The sequence below is a fragment of the Trachurus japonicus genome, unplaced genomic scaffold (assembly GCF_045865225.1).
Source record: "Trachurus japonicus isolate A0001 unplaced genomic scaffold, Traja_1.0 AP030756.1".
Lineage (NCBI taxonomy): Eukaryota > Metazoa > Chordata > Actinopteri > Carangiformes > Carangidae > Trachurus > Trachurus japonicus.
The window spans coordinates 146,239-167,053 of record NW_028220889.1 but is presented as its reverse complement, the minus strand read 5'-3'; the positions used below and the strand labels follow the sequence as shown (position 1 = coordinate 167,053).

At 41.4% G+C, this 20,815-nt stretch overlaps 1 long non-coding RNA gene across 1 annotated transcript; it reads right to left on the bottom strand.

Annotated features, from left to right (window-relative positions):
• Nucleotides 1–17,919: 17,919 nt before the first annotated feature.
• Nucleotides 17,920–19,627, bottom strand: LOC146960038 (uncharacterized). Its single transcript, XR_015035535.1, has 3 exons — nucleotides 19,587–19,627; nucleotides 19,417–19,455; nucleotides 17,920–18,186 (listed from the first exon to the last, which is right to left on the bottom strand). It is a non-coding gene; the product is annotated as an uncharacterized LOC146960038 (long non-coding RNA).
• Nucleotides 19,628–20,815: the final 1,188 nt, after the last annotated feature.

Sequence of the window (20,815 nt, the reverse complement as noted above, 5' to 3'; positions counted from 1 at the left end):
TTAAAGGTAAAAAGCAGTAGAAATGCTAAAGGGAGAAGAAGACATTGAAATTCTGCATGTTTAAATGTAATGGTTAAATAGTTGAAATCTGTAGCTAACCTAACAGGAAGGACAACTGATTAACCAGCACTAACATAGCCGAAGCAATGGCTGAGAATATATTTAAAAGTAGAAGATGTGAGACTTTGTATGAAATGGCTGGAAATTACTTGAATTGTCAAAGAAGAGTTTGAAAAATTTCTGAATTAGGAAAAAAGTTCATGCCTACTGAAATACATTGTAAACTGACAGCAGAAGAACATTGTTGAAGAATATAGATCATTAGCATTAGCTGAGGAGTAGAACATGTAAACAGCGGGTTTAATGGTGTGAAATGGTTGAGAAGAGCCTCAGTAGTTTAGGATACGTGTAAAACAATGTGTTCAACATGACCAAAATGGGGAAATGTGTATTTTCAGTTTAAATAGCTAAAGAACAAAATTAACAGCAACGAGTCCATTAACTACAACAGGAAGATAGAGAGGTACATACAAAACAGTCAGACAACTGTAGGAAAAGTGTGTGTGTGTGTGTGTGTGTGTGTGAGAGAGAGTGAGGAAGATATACAAAAGTGTGTGTGTGTGTGTGTGTGTGTGTGTGTGTGTGTGTGTGTGTGTGTGTGTGTGTGTGTGAGTGAGGAAGATATACAAAAAGTTCTGACCTGACAACTGTATGAAATGTGTGTGTGTTGGACGTGTGTGTCTGTTTGTGTATGGTTAGTGTGTGTCCATTTGTGTGTGTGTTTGTTGTGTGTGCATGTGTGTCTGTTTGTGTGTAATTGTGTAAATTGTGTATGTGTTTGGTAAGTGGTTGTATGTTTGTTGGGTGTGTGTGTGTGTGTGTGTGTGTGGTAGTTAGTGTGTGTCCAATTGTGTGTGTGTGTGTGTGTTGGATGTGTGTGTATGGTGAGTGTGTGTCCATTTGTGTGTGTGTGTGTGTGTGTGTGTCCATTTGTGTGTGTGTGTGTTGGATGTGTGTGTATGGTGTGTGTGTGTGTGTGTGTGTGTGTGTGTAGTAGTAGTTAGTGTGTGTCCATTTGTGTGTGTGTGTTGGATGTGTATGCATGGTGAGTGTGTGTCCATTTTTGTGTGTGTGTGTGTGTGTGTGTGTGTGTGTGTGTGTGTGTGTGTGTGTGTGTTGGATGTGTGTGTATGGTGAGTGTGTGTCCATTTGTGTGTGTGTGTGTTGGATGTGTGTGTGTGTGGTAGTTAGTGTGTGTCCATTTGTGTGTGTGTGTGTGTATGACCGACAGACAGTCAAACAGAGAGAATGTGTGTGCGTTGCCATGGTGACGTTGCCATGGTGAGGTTACCATGGTGAGGTTGCCATGGTGAGGTTACCATGTTGAGGTTACCATGTAACTGGTGGCTGGTGGCTTTAAGGCATGGTGGCAGCTTTAACCATAGGCTTTAACTGCTCTGTGACACCCTCAAACAGATCTAATGTACGACAAATCTGTACTTAGTACGAGCAAAAGGTTTACATTTTCCGAACCATAAGACCTTGCTGAACACGTCCATGTCACTTTGGTGTTTCTAGAGTAAAAATTGTTGATTGTGTCGCAGGTTGGAAACTTTGGGACGTTTAGAAAATCAGCGCCAACTTTTGAATGGGAGTCAATGAGAGGAGAGAGGGAACTGGCCACACTCAGAGGCTCCCAGTTTAAATTGTGTTCGTCTCTCTGGTTTTTTGAGCACATGAAAAGATCGAGGATGAGCTTGTCTACAAGCATGCCCGAAATTATGTGTGTAGAGTGTAATCTGTGGCCGTGCTGACAGGATAGAGAGAAAAATGTGAGAGGATTTTTAGACCCTCTGTCACTCTACCAACTGCCAACGTCCGAACATTCCGTCCCATTGACTTTCATGTTAAATCTGAATTTTGTCAGAAATTTTAATGATTTTAAAACTATACATATATCTGAAACTGTTGAAGATATCAATAAGCTGAGATATAGCTGAATAGTTGAAAGGTTTGTGAACAGTTTAAAAGTTGAATGAAGTCTGTAGCTGAAAGTATGCTGAAGCTATTAGAGGCTGAATGAAGCAGAAAATTTGAAGAGTTTGAAGACTGTTTCAATGTATTCCTATGGGAAAAAAATTGCACAAAAAGTTAAATATTTTAAAAAGTATAAATAGTATGAAAGAGAAAAATAATAGCATAAATGTCCTGAAAAAGCTGCACGTTTTGATATATGAATTGTTGAAATAGCACAAAGTATGAAGAACGAGTTAAACGCAGAAAAAGGGAAGAAGACTCAGAATAATAATAATAAGTTTAAAGAAACAAAATGGCCGAACAGAATAACAATACTGTGAATGCTTCCAGCATTCACACTAATAACTAGAAAAAGAAAGCATTTCCTGCAGAAAATGCGTGTGAATGCTGTAAGCAGCTGAACGCTATTGCTGAAGCAATGCTGAATAAGCTGAAGAAATCATTGAAACAAAGTTGAATTAGCTGAAGAACTGTTGAAAAAGTCTAACGTTGAAGCTGAAACATATAACTTGAAGATTAATGCCTTTTTAAGGACAAAAAGCAGTAGAAATGTAAAAAAAAAAAAAAAAAAGGAGAAGAAAATGTTAAAATCCTGCATGTTGAAGATGTTAAACAGTTGAAGAGTTGAAATCTGCAGCTAGCCACAGAAAGGAAAACTGATGAACCAGCAGTAACATAGCTGAAGCAACAAGTGAGAATAGATTAAAAGAAGGAACATGTAAGCAGGAAGCTGATTGACATGACGTGATGGAAAAAATCCTGAATTGTTTAGGTTTAAGTGTAATAAATGTGTGTTTAGTCTAAAAGCAGTAGAAATGTTGAAAAGGCAGAGGAATGTGTTGGAAAATCCTGCATTATTAAGTCTAACAGTTGAGGAGTCTGCAGTCAGCTGCAAAAAGCACTGCTACAGAAAACAGATAAACAAGTGCTAACATGGCTAAAGTAATAAGTGAAAATAGATTAACAAATGGAACCTGTAAGAAGGAGGTTTATTTTGTATGAAATGATTGGAAATTATTTAAATTGTTGAAGATTAGCATAAAGAAATTGAAAAGCTGAAGTCTACTCAAATATATTTAAACATGACAGCATGAATACATTGTTGGACTATTACTAATATAGATTAAACAATATCTAGGTGGTTGGAAATTATTTGAATTGTTGAAGATTGTGGTGAAAGAAAAATTAACATTTTAAGTACACTCAAATTACTCTAATAAAAATTATATGTGTGTTGGATATGTGTGTATGGTCAGTGTGTGTCCGTGTGTGTGTGTGTGTTGGATATGTGTGTATGGTCAGTGTGTGTCCATTTGTGTGTGTGACCGACAGACAGTCAAATAGAGAGAATGTGTGTGCGTTGCCATGGTGACGTTGCCATGGTGAGGTTACCATGGTGAGGTTGCCATGTTGAGGTTACCATGTAACTGTTGGCTGGTGGCTTTAAGGTATGGTGGCAGTTTTAACCATAGGCTTTAACTGCTCTGTGATACCCTCAAACAGATCTAATGTACGACAAATCTGTACTTAGTACGAGCAGGTTTACATTTTCCGAACCATAAGACCTTGCTGAACGCGTCCATGTCACTTTGGTGTTTCTAGAGTAAAAATTGTTGATTGGGTCGCAGGTTGGAAACTTTGGGACGTTTAGAAAATCAGCGCCAACTTTTGAATGGGAGTCAATGAGAGGAGAGAGGGAACTGGCTGCACTCGGAGGCTCCCAGTTTAAATTGTGTTCGTCTCTCTGGTTTTTTGAGCACATGAAGAGATCGAGGATGAGCTTGTCATGCCCGAAATTATGTGTGTAGAGTGTAATCTGTGGCCGTGCTGACAGGATAGAGAGAAAAATGTGAGAGGATTTTTAGACCCTCTGTCACTCTACCAACTGCCAACGTCCGAACATTCCGTCCCATTGACTTTCATGTTAAATCTGAATTTTGTCAGAAATTTTAATGATTTTAAAACTATACATATATCTGAAACTGTTGAAGATATCAATAAGCTGAGATATAGCTGAATAGTTGAAAGGTTTGTGAACAGTTTAAAAGTTGAATGAAGTCTGTAGCTGAAAGTATGCTGAAGCTATTAGAGGCTGAATGAAGCAGAAGATTTGAAGAGTTTGAAGACTGTTTCAATTCATTTCCTATGAGAGAAAAATTGCACAAAAAGTTAAATATTTTAAAAAGTATAAATAGTATAAAAGAGAAAAATAATAGCAATATTGTCCTGAAAAAGCTGCACGTTTTGATATATGAATTGTTGAAATAGCACAAAGTATGAAGAAGGAGTTAAACGCAGAAAAAGGGAAGAAGAAGTAAGAATAATAACTAGAAAAAGATAGCATTTCCTGCAGAAAATGCGTGTGAATGCTGAAAGCAGCTGAACGCTGTTGCTGAAGCAATGCTGAATGAGCTGAAGAAATTGTTGAATCAATGCTAAATTAGTTGACGAAACTGCTAAAGCAATGTTGAAAAGACTAATGCTAGAGTAGAGTAGAGAGTAGATGAATACTTTATTCATCCCTAGGAGGGAAAAAGCTGAAACATATAACTTGTAGTGTGAGATGAATGCCTTTTTAAAGGTAAAAAGCAGTAGAAATGCTAAAGGGAGAAGAAAACATTGAAATTCTGCATGTTTAAATGTAATGGTTAAATAGTTGAAATCTGTAGCTAACCTGACAGGAAGGACAACTGATGAACCAGCACTAACATAGCCGAAGCAATGGCTGAGAATATATTTAAAAGTAGAAGATGTGAGACTTTGTATGAAATGGCTGGAAATTACTTGAATTGTCAAAGAAGAGTTTGAAACATTCCTGAATTTGGAAAAAAGTTAATGCCTACTGAAATACATTGTAAACTGACAGCAGAAGAACATTGTTGAAGAATATACAGCAGATCGAGCATTAGCTGAGGAGTAGAACATGTAAACAGCGGGTTTAATGGTGTGAAATGGTTGAGAAGAGCCTCAGTAGTTTAGGATACGTGTAAAACAATGTGTTCAACATGACCAAAATGGGGAAATGTGTATTTTCAGTTTAAATAGCTAAAGAACAAAATTAACAGCAACGAGTCCATTAACTACAACAGGAAGATAGAGAGGTACATACAAAACAGTCAGACAACTGTAGGAAGTGTGTGTGTGTGTGTGTGTGTGTGTGTGTGTGTGTGTGTGTGTGTTGGATATGTGTGTATGGTCAGTGTGTGTCCGTGTGTGTGTGTGTTGGATATGTGTGTATGGTCAGTGTGTGTGTGTGTGTGTGTGTGTGTGTGTGTGTGTGTGTTGGATATGTGTGTATGGTCAGTGTGTGTCCATGTGTGTGTGTGTGTTGGATATGTGTGTATGGTCAGTGTGTGTGTTGGATATGTGTGTATGGTCAGTGTGTGTCCATTTGTGTGTGTGTGTGTGTGTGTGTGTGTTGGATATGTGTGTATGGTCAGTGTGTGTCCATTTGTGTGTGTGTGTGTGTGTGTGTTTGTGTGTGTGTGTGTTGGATATGTGTGTATGGTCAGTGTGTGTCCATTTGTGTGTGTGTGTTGGATATGTGTGTATGGTCAGTGTGTGTCCATTTGTGTGTGTGTGTGTGTTGGATATGTGTGTATGGTCAGTGTGTGTCCATTTGTGTGTGTGTGTTGGATATGTGTGTATGGTCAGTGTGTGTCCATTTGTGTGTGTGTGAGTTGGATATGTGTGTATGGTCAGTGTGTGTCCATTTGTGTGTGTGACCGACAGACAGTCAAATAGAGAGAATGTGTGTGCGTTGCCATGGTGACGTTGCCATGATGACGTTGCCATGGTGAGGTTGCCATGGTGAGGTTACCATGGTGAGGTTGCCATGTTGAGGTTACCATGTAACTGGTGGCTGGTGGCTTTAAGGCATGGTGGCAGCTTTAACCATAGGCTTTAACTGCTCTGTGACACCCTCAAACAGATCTAATGTACGACAAATCTGTACTTAGTACGAGCAAAAGGTTTACATTTTCCGAACCATAAGACCTTGCTGAACGCGTCCATGTCACTTTGGTGTTTCTAGAGTAAAAATTGTTGATTGTGTCGCAGGTTGGAAACTTTGGGACGTTTAGAAAATCAGCGCCTACTTTTGAATGGGAGTCAATGAGAGGAGAGAGGAAACTGGCTGCACTCGGAGGCTCCCAGTTTAAATTGTGTTCGTCTCTCTGGTTTTTTGAGCACATGAAGAGATCAAGGATGAGCTTGTCTACAAACATTCCCGAAATTATGTGTGTAGAGTGTAATCTGTGGCCGTGCTGGCAGGATAGAGAGAAAAATGTGAGAGGATTTTTAGACCCTCTGTCACTCTGCCAACTGCCAACGTCCGAACATTCCGTCCCATTGACTTTCATGTTAAATCTGAATTTTGTCAGAAATTTTAATGATTTTAAAACTATACATATATCTGAAACTGTTGAAGATATCAATAAGCTGAGATATAGCTGAATAGTTGAAAGGTTTGTGAACAGTTTAAAAGTTGAATGAAGTCTGTAGCTGAAAGTATGCTGAAGCTATTAGAGGCTGAATGAAGCAGAAGATTTGAAGAGTTTGAAGACTGTTTCAATTCATTTCCTATGAGAGAAAAATTGCAGAAAAAGTTAAATATTTTAAAAAAGTATAAATAGTATGAAAGAGAAAAATAATAGCAATATTGTCCTGAAAAAGCTGCACGTTTTGATATATGAATTGTTGAAATAGCACAAAGTATGAAGGAGCAGAAAACTGCTGAAAAAGGGTGAAAGAAGTAAGAATAATAACTAGAAAAAGATAGCATTTCCTGCAGAAAATGCGTGTGAATGCTGAAAGCAGCTGAACGCTGTTGCTGAAGCAATGCTGAATGAGCAAAAGTGATGCTGAATGAGCTGAAGAAATTGTTGAATCAATGCTAAATTAGTTTAAGAAACTGCTAAAGCAATGTTGAGCAGCTGAACGCTATTGCTGAAGCAGTGCTGAATGAGCTGAAGAAATTGTTGAAACAATGTTGAATTTGATGAACATGTTTCAGAAGCAATAATGAAAAGGCTAATGCTATAGCCACATTAAAGTACTTAAAGCAGTAGAAATGTTATGATAATGTTGAAAATCCTACATGTTTAACTGTATCGGTTGAAGAGTTGACACTTGCTGCCATACACTGGAACCTGACAGCAAAAGAAAACTGATGAAGCAATGTTGACATAGTTCAAGCAGATCTGAGATCAGATTCAAAGTAGAACTTGCAAAACAGGAGGTTAAATGAGATGAAATGGTCAAGCTTGCTGAAAATGCTTAATTAATTGCTGAATATTGACAGTTGAACTGTACAAGAGTGTAGCTACTGCTGTTAGACAGTAGAGGCATTATGTGTCATTTTCATTTGTGTAGAAATATTAAGTATTTGTTCAAACACAGCATAGTTATTTCTTCAATGATGTGAAACATCTAAGTATCAAATGTAACAAAGACGTGTGAACATCATGTAGGAATGACTGTCCATAGGATAGTTACAAACTGTCTTTATTAAAGCACTTGCAAGAAGACAAGTTCATTTTATAGCCCATTTTTAAACAGTTTGTCTCAAAGTGCTTCACACAGCAGCCTAACAACATCCTCTGCCCTTAGACCCTCACATCGACTGAGGAAAAACTCCATAGAAAACCTTTAACAGGGAAAAATCGGAGAAACCTCAGGGTGAGCAACAGAGGAGGGATCCCTCACCCAGGACGGGCAGGCATGCAGTAGATGTTGTTAACAAACAAGAAAGCCCAGAATAAAACATAGGGGACTCTGCAGTGTATACATGTGGTCACGGTCCTGACTGCAGTGGCCCACGTTCAAAACTGACTTGACGGCCATTTGCTGCTTGCTGCACAGATTGGATGGTGCTACCGTGTGCCGTCAGTGGCAGCATGATGGCTTAGTGGTTCTGAGCTGTGTTCCATGCAGCAGTGCACCTCATCACTTGCCAGATGATCAACAGAAGCAGGAGGGTGGTGATCCTGAAAAGAGAATTTTTAAAAAAGGAAAAATTAAGGTCACAACATAAAAAAACATGCATGTTCAACACTTGCATCCCAACTGATTATCATTTACCTTCAGTAATCATCTGCCAGATAACCATCAGTCAGTCACCCTCGGTGCTACTTCACACAGATCACATCCTGAAAAGCTGTCCAGTCCTGTGAGGTAGAAGGGTCATAGTGGGCGAGACCTGAAAGGAGAAGACAGTGGACATGATAAGCAGGCGTAGGAGCTGGCGGCAGGATCACATGTCTCCGTGCGGTCCAGCAGTGTGGGCTCCACAGACTGACAGTTTGGATGTTGCTGTTGTGTCTGGTCAGTGGCAGCACTATGTTGTTGGTTTCTGCTCAGGCCACCGATCTTCCCAGCAGCAGCAGCAGCATGTCTGAATTAGACTGCACAGCATTGGATGTGCACATGGTGATGAGGTGGTAGGAGGTGCTCCTGACAAAAGGAAACAGAAAGATGTTGCATGTTATTATTGTGGCATGAAACATATGCAACACATTTAGCCTCTAAATGACCAAATACTGTCAGTCATACCTTCAGTGACCAGAAACACCTTTATAGTCCCTTTGCGAAGACCGACCAGGACAGGCGAAAAGTAGAGCGTGTCCCTGTGGGAACCAGCTGTGGTGGTGGATCCACTGTAGAGTAACAGGCCGTAGTGCCTCGGCAGTGGCAGACTGACAGCCACCATGACCTGGCCGTTTCAAGCTGATCCTCGCAAAGGGGAACTTGGTCTCATATGCAAGGGAAATAAAGCACACAGTTAATAGTCTCTGGTCAGGCAGGGCCATGCCAGCTATTTAGTATGTTGTACTGTGCTGTTGTTATGTTTTGTTATTTTTGTCATAAAAACGAATACAAACTTAAGTATAAAAAACAATATAATACCGAGAACATGTACTTTCAGCAGCTGTATACGACTGTATATAATCATGTAAATGGTCAAATGGACTTGCACAGCACTTTTCTAGTCACTTGGACCACTCCAAAGCACTTTACACTGTTTGTCTCATGGATTGTGAGAATGATAAGAATAAGAATTATTGATGAATTATAAGTAGGTAAAGACAAGCTCTATGAGGTTCCAAAAAGTCTTTTGGCCTGTACATTTACCAACCCAAAACCCAAAACCCACCCTGGTAAATGTACAGGCCAAAACATACTGAGGATCTATGGAATAATAATTGTTTTTAAAAAACATTTTACATTGATTGCAGCAACCTGAACAGATATGATCATAACGAGAAAAAAAAAAAAAAAACATTGTCAGATGAGCTATGAGTATAGGTGTATTTTGTAATTAGTTTTTCCTAAGTACACTTCATAAAACAAGTTAATCAACTATGTGGTTACCTAAAAAGCACAACACAATCATAGATAACCCTTACCTGACCAGGAACCATGAACAACCTGAGTACATGGTTATGAAAACAAATGTTTTACCACTTGACACACAAGTCATTTGCAATTTTATTTTTTAGACTCACCTGAACACTGAATCACTTCATGAACTGTCAAAAGACAACACACAGTACACAGGGTTGTGATAACTGTAGTAGGTCTTCAGCACACCAGAATGGAGACGCTGCTGAGGTCGAGAGATGAAAACCAGGTCCAGCTTTGTGTTCTTGTCTGTGGTTGGGTCAGTGATGAGCTGTTTATACCCTCTGGACCGAAACATCTCCAGTATTGGCTTGTTTCCCTCGGACTGATTCTCATTGAAGTCGCCACAGACGATGATGGGCTGTACATCCATGATCTCCAGTGAGTCCACAAGGCTGCTCAGGTTCGACAGGAACGATCTCACACTGTAGTCTGGAGGTCTGTACACGGCTGCAATCAGTGCTCTCACTGGGGCCTCAACCTTCAAAGCCACAAACTCAAGGTCAGTTACATTATGAACATACTGCTTTTCACGCACCTGGATGTGGTCTCTGACATACACAGCAACTCCACCACCAGCTCTGCTTGCCATCCGGGGAACATTGGTGTAGGACAGGTGTCTGTTGCGTTTGAACATGTTGTAGCCCTGAAGTTGAAGACTGTCTGCCACAAAGGAGCCCTGTAGGTGGGTTTCTGTTAAACACAAAACATCTGCAAGACACAGTTCATGATGGCTTTTGATGTCATTGATGTGAGCTGGCAGTCCCTCTGTGTTGTGGTGAACAATGGTCAGAGTGTCAGGTCGGCTCAGCGTGTCTCTGAGATGAAGAAGTGGCATCATGTCATCCAGGTTCAGTTGTCTCATGGCCTCAAGTGCTTCAGTGATTTCAGTGTTGGCGTAGATTTTACTCTCATCCATGTCCAGCAGGTGCAGTCCACTGAGAGAGGTGACTCTGCTCAATGCCACATAAGCCATGCCAGGTTCAAAGATGTTTTTCAGGGAGACAACAGCTGACTGTCTTGTCATACCTTGAACCTTGTGAATGGTGCATGCAAAAGCCAGCCTGATGGGAAACTGTCTGCGTACTGCTCCTTTCTGTTTCAGGTTGTCCTCTGACCTCTCAATGTAAACAAGGTTGTCAGCTGATCCTGATGCTGTTTCATTATCCATTTGGAGCCCAAGCATGTTGACATGTGCAGATCCAGGCGGTTCAGAGGTAACCACTTTGATAAAAGTAGCAAACGAACCGTTCACCAGTCCTTTGGAAACATCCAGGTTTCTAGTCAGCATGACACGAACACCTTCAGCAACTTGGAGCGTGTCTGGTAGCTCATTTGTACCTCCTTTAAACGGTTTCTCCTGTCGAGTCATTTTTCCACTGCTTGGGTCCTTTTTATAGTCGTCTGCATCAATTTCTGTGATGTGTGAGTGAAACTTCTTCAATGTTGCAGAGTTGTGAGCATCTACCTGTTTGTTGGTGGCAAAAATGTGCAGGGCATCAGCGGGGCATTGAGCTGGTTCAGTGATGGCTTGTGATAACAAAGCTCTGTCTGCTTCTGACAACTCCTCTGACTTGTCTTTCACGCGGATCCTGTTCAGCATCTCTGCAAAAGCAACATCATCTTTCTGACGCATGATCTCAGTGAGCGTAACCATCTGAAAGTTTTCCTGCCACAGGTCAATGTCTTCTGGGTCGTGTACACACAGAGGTTTAGACTGTCGTACTGGTGGTAGCTGATAGAAGTCTCCAACAGCGATGACTGACATTCCTCCAAAAGGTTTCTGGCTGCCTTTGATCTGTTTCAGTCTGACATCAACATATGCAAAGAGGGGCCTTGACACCATGGACACTTCATCAATGATGAGGATTTCAGCGTTGATCAGTTCTGCTCTGACTTCATCCAGTTTGTTACCCAGTCCCACAAAAGGAGGTTTCAGACTTCTGGGGAGCTTCAGCAGAGAGTGCAGAGTTGTTCCACAGATGTTAAATGCTGCGGTTCCAGTGAAAGCAGTCAGGAGAACAGTTGGGCTTGATATGTCAGTCTCGTCTGCATGTCTGGGCACTTTACACAGAATCTTTGACGCCTCTGAATAAATGCATTTGATGAGATGTGACTTTCCTGCTCCAGCTCCACCATTGATGTAAATGAACAGCGGCTCTGGATTTGGGCCACAAACACGCTTGATGCACCAGTCTCTGATTAAATAGAAGACACAGGCTTGTTTCTGGTTCAGGTTCTGATACATGTGACGTAACACAGCAGGATCCATTGCAGGGGGCTCTCTGATGGCTCTGGCTTCTGTTACAGCATTAGCCTGTCGATTGTAGTCTGGTACATTTTCTTGTACATTGTCATCATGTGGCTGTGCTTGTAGTTCCTCAATACACTCCATCCTCACCATTTCAGACTCAGGTGCCAGGTTGTTCCACTCATCAATCACTCCTCTGTTCTGCTCATATTCCTCCACTGCTTGCTCAATCTCTTTACTGTTTTTCTCATATTTGTCTTTGTTTCGTTTCACAATGTGTTTAACCAGCTCACCGTGCTCACGGCCAGGCAGACGTGCAATGCCACTTTCATAAAAGGACTGGTACGTGGGTAAGAATGGCCTTTTCAGTTCTGCATCTGATCTGTAGGGAACGTACAGCTTCAGTAGTGATCCATAGTGTTGTTCAGGACTTTTTTCCTTCGAGGGGCGGTAAAATCTGATCACAGCAGGCTTGTCGTTTTTTCGCCTTTGAACAAATCCTGAGTCATTCAGCAAGCGAAGGGCATCTTTGCCTTTTGTCTGATTGCCATAGAGAATCCTGCATGTAGCTGCAAAATCAGCAAAACACATCTCCTCAAACTCTGGTGTCTCAGGTCTGTTTTTGTATTTGTCAGTCAGTGACGTCATCCATATGCTTGAACTTTCTGGTGTTGCGTTCTCCAGGGCTGACATGGGTTTACTCATTTTGACTGGATTATCATCTGTGGATAGGAATACAACACCACGTGAACATTTCTTTAGTTTGAGACCACACGCTCTTGCCACAGCTTCCTGTGCTGAGATTTCTCTCTTTTTGGAATAAGCCTGCATCACCTCTCTCATTTCATCACATTCGTTGACATGTTCCTTGTTTGAGTTTTCAATCACTGTTTTCAGATAGTCTGACATTTTGGACTCTTGCTTTGTTATGTAGCTGGTCAGATACATGATGCAGGAATAAGCATTTAGGATATAAGACACGTCAATATTGGCATTCCAGGATTTGAGAAGGTACTGATTAAACCCATTTACCCAGCAGTCTTTGGGGTCACGTTTCAGTGTCACTGAGCAGGATGTGGCAATCAAGCTCATGCATTCCTCATATTCTCTGACTGTCAGTTCATAGCGAGCCAGGAGCTGCTCTAAAGTCAGGTCGGCAATCTCAGGTTCGTTCAGGAGCGCGTTCAGTGGTTGGAGTTTCTTTTTGGCCTTTTCCACTGCTTCGGAAATGTCAGTGTCACTTTCAAATGGTCTGGTGATCATTGTCTCTTTGCAGGGTTGTTTGGGAAATCCAAATCTGCAGGCAGAGCCAAAGCTTCTGAAACATGTGCGAGAGTGGTTTCTGCTGTGCATCTGTAACTCTGTCACCTTTCTGTGCAGTTCAGGTTGTCTGTGTGGGTCAGGGAGCTGAGCTGTGATGTACTTTGACACAAAGTCACACACCGTTTGGTCACTATCCTCCTCAAACACAGGTGCACCTTCTATCCATAACAGGCAGTGAATGTGCGGGCTTCCTCTGTGCTGAAACTCAACTCTGTAGAAATAATCGTTTATTTTTCCTAAAGGCTGTGCCGGACTGAATAGAAGATCTCTGAATAAAGCTTCTACACGTTTATCAAACATACGCATGGCTGTCACAGGATTGCTTCTCAGTATGTCACACTTTGCAGACCAGTCCAGCTCGTCAAAATTGACATCCTCACCTTGTTGTCTTTTTATTGCTTCAATCACCTCAGGCCAACGCATTTCAGCTGCTGAGAATGTACAGAAGAAGGTAGGAGTTCCCAACTGTCTGATCATGGCAAACAGATCTCTGGTTGTTTTTTGCCAGTAGGCAGGAGTTCCTCTGAGTGGCTGCATGAACCTTACTGCATCTTTATTTCTCACCAGTCTTTCCACCTCATGTTTATCCAGTAACATGTCTGATGTTATTCTACGTCCGTCTCTGGTCATAGGCTTTGCTTTCCTTAACTGAATGCTCATGCTGTTTGTGGCCAAGTGAATTTCAGTTACAAACTGAGCAAAAAACAAGTAGTTTGTGTCTCTGGCAAAACGATTGTCAACACAGAAAAGCCTTGCTTTGAAATAACCGCTGGGCGACAGCTTAACAAGTCTAGCTTCATCCAGTGTGTTCTGACCTGTAGGAAACTGCACAGGGAAAGCCAAAGACTCAAGATTGGGAGTTTTAAAGAACCCAACAGGTGAGTTTCTTTCAGCAGGCGCTACAGAGTAGATTCCCTCACTAAAACTCAATATGTCCTCTGAAACATCGGTCGGCTGAAGGCACGAGTCAAGTGCGAATCCGCCATTAGGAAGGTCTTTTTCTTGTTCCTCATCATCAGCTGTCTGCTCAGTTGGCTGCTCAGCATTTGTTTGTTCACCATCACATGACAACATGTCAACATCCTGCTCATCGTCAGGTTCTACCTCATGGATTGCGTCATTGTCAAACATATCAATTTCCAGCAGATCATCCTCATTGTAATCATCATCGTTCATCATGTCATCCTCTGCCTCATCCACATCAGGAAGTGTGGGGTCACACAGCTCAGCGTCATCTCTGATACTTACATCCTTATACTGTGGGTGAATCTCTTTCAGTTTATGCAGCGCCTGAACCAATTTAGACCAGGTGACAGTCTGGAAGAGCTGATGACCTCTGTAACACAGTCGTCTCTTCAGTTTCACTCTCAACACCTGAGACTCACTTCTCACTCTGGGCAAAGCTTGTACAGTTTCCTGTACTTCAGAGGGGACACACACCACATTACCTCTTATTAAATTTTGTCTGCCTTTGGGAAGAGGAATTATCTTTGCAAACGGGATGCACTTGGCTATGAGATGTCTCTCCAAAATGTTGAGGTCACACAGTTCAGGTGGAATGTCAACAAGCTCCATGTTGTTGGCTGCAGCTAGAGACGGCATGGCTCCACGTTTCAGGTGATCATGACAGGTGTGACAGATCCACTCTTTTTTCCTCTCATCTGGCATCGTGCACTGTTGTTCATTTCTGCAGACTTCATCACAAATATGAACATATTTACCAGTTAGACACGCTGCAACCACATGTGGATTTCTCACATAGTTTGACCTCTTACACTGTTTCACCTGGTTTGGAAATGAGGCTTTTAAACACACGGTGCACACGAAAGTGGGACCAGCTTTAATTTGTGATCTGAACACAGATATGGCCTCTGCAATCACACTGTTGTCTCTCTCTTCTGGTTGTCTAATGATCCGTCTGTATTTCTGCTTGATTTTCATTGCACATCTCATGTTGTGTGTGGTTTTAAAAGCAAGATTGTTTTGATATCTCTCTCGCATTCTTTGCTTCATCAGTGCTCTGTGTTGTTGTCTGTATGTCTGGTTGTGACTGTAAAGTCTCCTAATATAAAGGCACCTCTGTTCTTTAAATTCTGAGTCTTCTCTGTATTTTTTTGTATAATACAACTTTTGCCTTTGTTGGAAAGCTGCATCGTTTCTGTACCGTTGTGTGATGTACATTTTTTGCCTGTCTTTAAAACCTGCATCATGCTTGTACCGTTGTGTGATATTTAGCTTTTGTTGGTTTCGAAAACCTGCATCATGCTTGTACCGTTGTGTGATATTTAGCTTTTGTTGGTTTCGAAAACCTGCATCATGCTTGTACCGTTGTGTGATATTTAGCTTTTGTTGGTTTCGAAAACCTGCATCATGCTTGTACCGTTGTGTGATATTTAGCTTTTGTTGGTTTCGAAAACCTGCATCATGCTTGTACCGTTGTGTGATATTTAGCTTTTGTTGGTTTCGAAAACCTGCATCATGCTTGTACCGTTGTGTGATATTTAGCTTTTGTTGGTTTCGAAAACCTGCATCATGCTTGTACCGTTGTGTAATATACATTTGTTTCTGCCGTCTGACTTCACGATTCATTACGTAACAGTTCTTCATATAGTCTTTGTACTTTTGTTTGATTTCTGCTTGCCTGTCTCGATAGCGTTTGGCCTCGTATCGCTGTTTTTCTTTTCTGTGTAACTCATTACAGTACTTTCTCTTTTCATAACATTTCTTCTTTTCTCTGAATGTGTCATTTAAAGCATACTTTTCTCTTTGTCTTGTTTTTTTGTCCTTTTGTGTTTCTTTTTTTGAGAGCATTTGTCTCTGCATGAATCTTCTCCTCTGGTTTTTAGGCAGTTTAGACACTTTTTTCAAGATGTCAGATGAGACAGGTTGATGTGCTTCAGTATCAGGCAACCTAATATGATCCTGTTGTGTCACAGTAGAGGTGATGTCAGTGGACAAACCTTGATGAAACATGGTGTCAGACAGATCAGCAGCATCATTTTCCTTTGAAGCAGCAGCCGAAGTGGATTCTTGGTGAGATTCATCATGAGCTGTTAGAGAAGTGACATTGGACTGTATCGGTGATTGTAGTTCAATTTCAATGTCAGTGGATGCTTCATCTTCATATTCAAGTATTTCATCACAGATGTCAGTGATGGGACTTAGAGTTGGCTCATTGAGAACAGGTGTTGTGTCAGTGTTCACTGTAATCGGTGCGTCAAGGCTGACTTCGTTGTGTTCGTTCATACTGAAAAACTCCACAGGTTTCAGCTCATAGTTGCAGGAGGACTTGGTGCGCTTGTGACACTGTTTGATCCTGTTGATGACGTCACGGAGATGTGAAAATGTCACCATGATGGCACAACCAAAAAAAAGGATCTGGTAAACCAGTTTCTCCTCTGGAGTGTGGGTCAAAGAAACCATACCTGCCAGATCTGGTTCTGAACACTGCAATGCATGCACCTTCCATAATTAGCAAAGCGTACTGCACTTCTGACAGAAGACAGCTCATTCCAGCTTCTAGGTCACGAAAGGAATCAACATATTCACTACCAGGTTGTCCTAATGTGCCGTAACGGGACAGCTGAGTCATGTTTACATAATACACATTTCTGCGTGCAGTCACGATGTCAGGGATTTCATCTGTAGCCAAGTGGACGGAGTCAGGAAACCTTATCATGGCTTCACCATACAGAGCATTACCTTTGTCCAAAACACAGTTGAGGTCTGCTGTCTGGATGTGTTCGTCCTCATAAAGACAGGCTAGAAACATCAGAGAGTTACATGTACATTGCCTGTTACTGTATTCACCGTATTTATAGTGATTCTGGCTGTAGGATGCACGGACTCTGATCTCAGTGGGCTGGTTGATCACGTTAGCATAAGAAGCTGCAGCGACACGTGGATTATCAGTTTGTTGTCCTCTCTTATATGAAACCTGCGCTGGACCTGGTGCATCATGTTGTCTACGAGACTTTACCTGGTTACGAGAACACTCTGTTTCAAGTGGTGTATCACTGGGACGTTTACCTTTTAACACATCTCCACGAGAACCTTTTGGTGCAGCTGGACCACCACTGGGCTTAACAACAGTAGCATGTTCTTCCACGCACAGGGCATCAGTTGGGCATTTACCTTTTACCACATCTGCATAGGAAACCTTGGATACAGGGGACTTCTGTTGACCTCTCTGTTGCACAGATGGACCGGGAACCGTGTCAGACTCACTGCTATGTGGACCAGGATTTTCTGCTTGGACACTTGTTTCTGCTTCAAGAGACTCCAGCTTCTGCCATCGGACTTTTGCAGCCACAGACCTTTTGCCCTTTCTTGGCATTGTTATTTATTTATTTCAGATACCACAAACACAACAAAATACTCGTATATAGTGATTTATTGAAATTATCTGAGTGTGTACAGCAAATATTCAGACCTAAACCTGTGAAAATCCAAAAATGAGTGCCAAGGAACAAATGCTCTTCAAAATTACTACTGAGACAATTAGCTTTTGTTTATATTTTATATCAAGGTCAACTTAAGTAAATCAATGAGTAAATATCTCTCTACTGCAAATGTGACTTCTCCTTGAAGTTATGTTCAACAGAAATGTATGATTTATTTTCAGTACAATGTTAGTGATCACAAATCTGTGTCACGCAATTCAAACTCAGTTATTTCTCACAACTATGATATATGTTTAGTTGCTGAATAAAATCTAGTCAGTTAAATGGCCAAATGTTTCTTAATCTGATCGATTATCTTTCTTTCAGCTATGTTTATCAAATAATGTTTAGACTATAGATGTGTGAAAATCAATATAACATAACAAAAGACAGAGGAGAGACAGATAGAGGGGGTGTAAGTGGAGAAACTCACAGGTTCAAAAACAGAAAGATCAAGTTGTTTTTCAAGGGTTTTTCAAGGGTTTTTCAAAAGTTCTCAAAATTCCAACGAGATAGAGCGGGACAGAGAGGGATACAAGACAGAACACCTTCAATTAGATAGAAATGGGTAGATGGATAGGAGAGATAGAAGATTCATAAATTAGTGGTGAGTTTGTAGATGAGAGGGGAGAGTTGTGAAATCTCTTTGGGGATAGTGAGGCCTCTATATGAGCAGAGGGATCGGGAGGGTTGGGAGAGGTGGAGGAGGATGATAGAGGGACACAACGACACCTGCAAGACAAAACAAAACCCCTAATTAGTCACCTGTTTCAATAGTAAACATTACTTCAAATGTGAAAGTGTGAGGCTGTTTTCGAAACAGCCTCCTACTACTACTGTGCAGTAAGCAGTATACAAGTGTCCCAGAATACATTTTACTCCCACCAAGCAGGCTAAAAGCTGTTTTAAATCCTGCTGTGGTGCCATTTAGGATCGATTTCATTTAAATTCTGTTATATCGATTCACAGGGCATGAGATCGATTTTTTCCCCCGGCAGTGAAGTAGCAGCGCGGTTACGTCTGACACTCTGACTCACATTAACTACAAGCTGAGTTTCTTTCTTCCTCTTTGTGACTGTCCAATGTATTGCTGTGTTTGATATGAATAAATACCAAAACAAAACAAAACTACGAGCAGAGTTCATGTCAGCTCAGGTGATCTGCAGGTTATTGTTTCTCCGACGCTGTGTGTGTGTGTGTGTGTGGCGACGGTGCAGCGCTGACACACACACACAGACATCTACAGAAACTGCATGTTCTTCAAGCCGCAGGTGAGTCAACATATGATACGTGTTACCGCAGAATAAAGGACAAGCAGCTCCGTGTTTTCAGTAGGACTTTTCTCCACTTTATGACCGTTGGATCATAACACATGACGCCCAGACTCTGGAGATAGGCGACCTGACTGGGCCAGTCTCATGAACCGCTCCACAAATTCACTGTCACTTTATTTACCATGGGCTCCGTTTCTACACATTTCCTGGAAACGAGGGAGGGAGGGAGGGAGCTTTAGCTGCTGCAGACTTGACTTGAGACTGAAGTTTACGTTTAGTTTTTTTTTGTTTTGTTTACCATTAATATTTTTCACTTAAAGAAACAATGCCTTAATTATAAATTAATTAATTAATGCAATTCGCAGGAATGTTGCAGTTCAAGTTCACTTTCACTTGCAATTCCTTTCTGTCAAATTTACAAGTTTCCACTTAAAAACTGTTGTTTATGGTGAAAAGAAAAAAATCAAGAACATTGTATTTTTTAACAGAGTTGAGCCATTTTCATTTTTTAAGAGGGGATTGAATCGATTCTAATTAAAGTGAATCAAATCGAAACGTGATTCAGCGATTTAGAATCTTAGGTATCGAAATCGAATCAATCCAATTCAATCAATATACAGCCCTGTATGTCACTTTGGTTTGTTTGAATAAAAGGGGAGCTTCATGTTCATGTTAGGAAGGAACTTACGTTGTTTGGTTCCAGGGAGCCACCAGCAATAGCTCTGATCTGCAGTCAGAGACAGAGAAATATGGCAATCGGAAGGAGGGAGAAGAGAGAATAAGCTAGAGTTTCAGTATCTGATTATAATGTCATTTTAATTTAATCAGAGGAAACACAAAATTCATGTGTCACCTTACCTTTCAGTCTGTGACAGCCTGGACCAGCAACAGTGGGAGACAAAGGTGGGGGCACAGGGGAATGGAGGGGAAGGAGGAAGAGGGAGATTTTAATTTCAATTTCAGACAAGAAATTCCTCACAGATCACTTCAACTTCAGAGCTGACATAACTTACAATGTGTGTGAATTTAGGGCCTGCATTTGCCAGGACGAAAAGGGTGGCCAGAGAGAAAAATATTATTTACATTAGATATAAAAATAATTACACAACAGTTAGTTCCGACCGGTCCCAACCGAGCAATTTGATTGGACAAGAGACGTTCCATAGTGCTGATATACAGTATAACAGCACTGGGACTTTTCACAGACATAATCACTCCGCTGTTCAGCTGGACAGGAGCTAAGTCAGAGCCAGGCTCCCCATACAGGAGCTGCTCCATCTCTCTGCTGCTGCTACAGTTAGAAACCTGAACATTAAACCATCTCTCTGCTGCTACAGTTAGAAACCTGAACATTAAACCATCTCTCTGCTGCTGCTACAGTTAGAAACCTGAACATTAAACCATCTCTCTGCTGCTGCTACAGTTAGAAACCTGAACATTAAACCATCTCTCTGCTGCTACTACAGTTAGAAACCTGAACATTAAACCATCTCTCTGCTGCTGCTGCTGCTGCTGCTGCTGCTGCTACAGTTATAAACGGACCTGAACATTAAAACCTGGACCTGACCTGGTCCGTCTAATTGGAGATAAATCTCTACTAAACCCGGCTGGAAAAAAATCGCCGCAGGGGCAACTACGTTTTGACGGCGATGTGTTTTGATATTAGCGTTAGCTGTTGTTAGCCACGTAACTCAGCTACTAGCTTCAACTGTGTTTATATTGATTAGCTACGACCGAATCACAGCCGTGCTGATATACAGTACCACACCACGCCCTCTCGTGTGAGATTGCTTAAATGCAGTCCGAGGCACCCGAGTCGCGGACAGATACGCGGTCATTACTGATAAACAAAGCCTCGACTGGTAAAAGTAGCATAGCCGTTAGCACAGCCGGCCGTTTTTGTGAACTAGCTCGATGCTAACTTCCGCTAGCGGTTAGCAAAACGGCTACATTCGCGTTAGCATAGCCGGTGTTAGCACGTTGCTAACACGGTTTTTACTGTGGAAATGTCTCGCCCTTCGACTTCTTTCAAGTCCGTTTAAGTTTGAGGCCAATGGTGAAACGAAAAAAGTGCATTTATAAAGTTT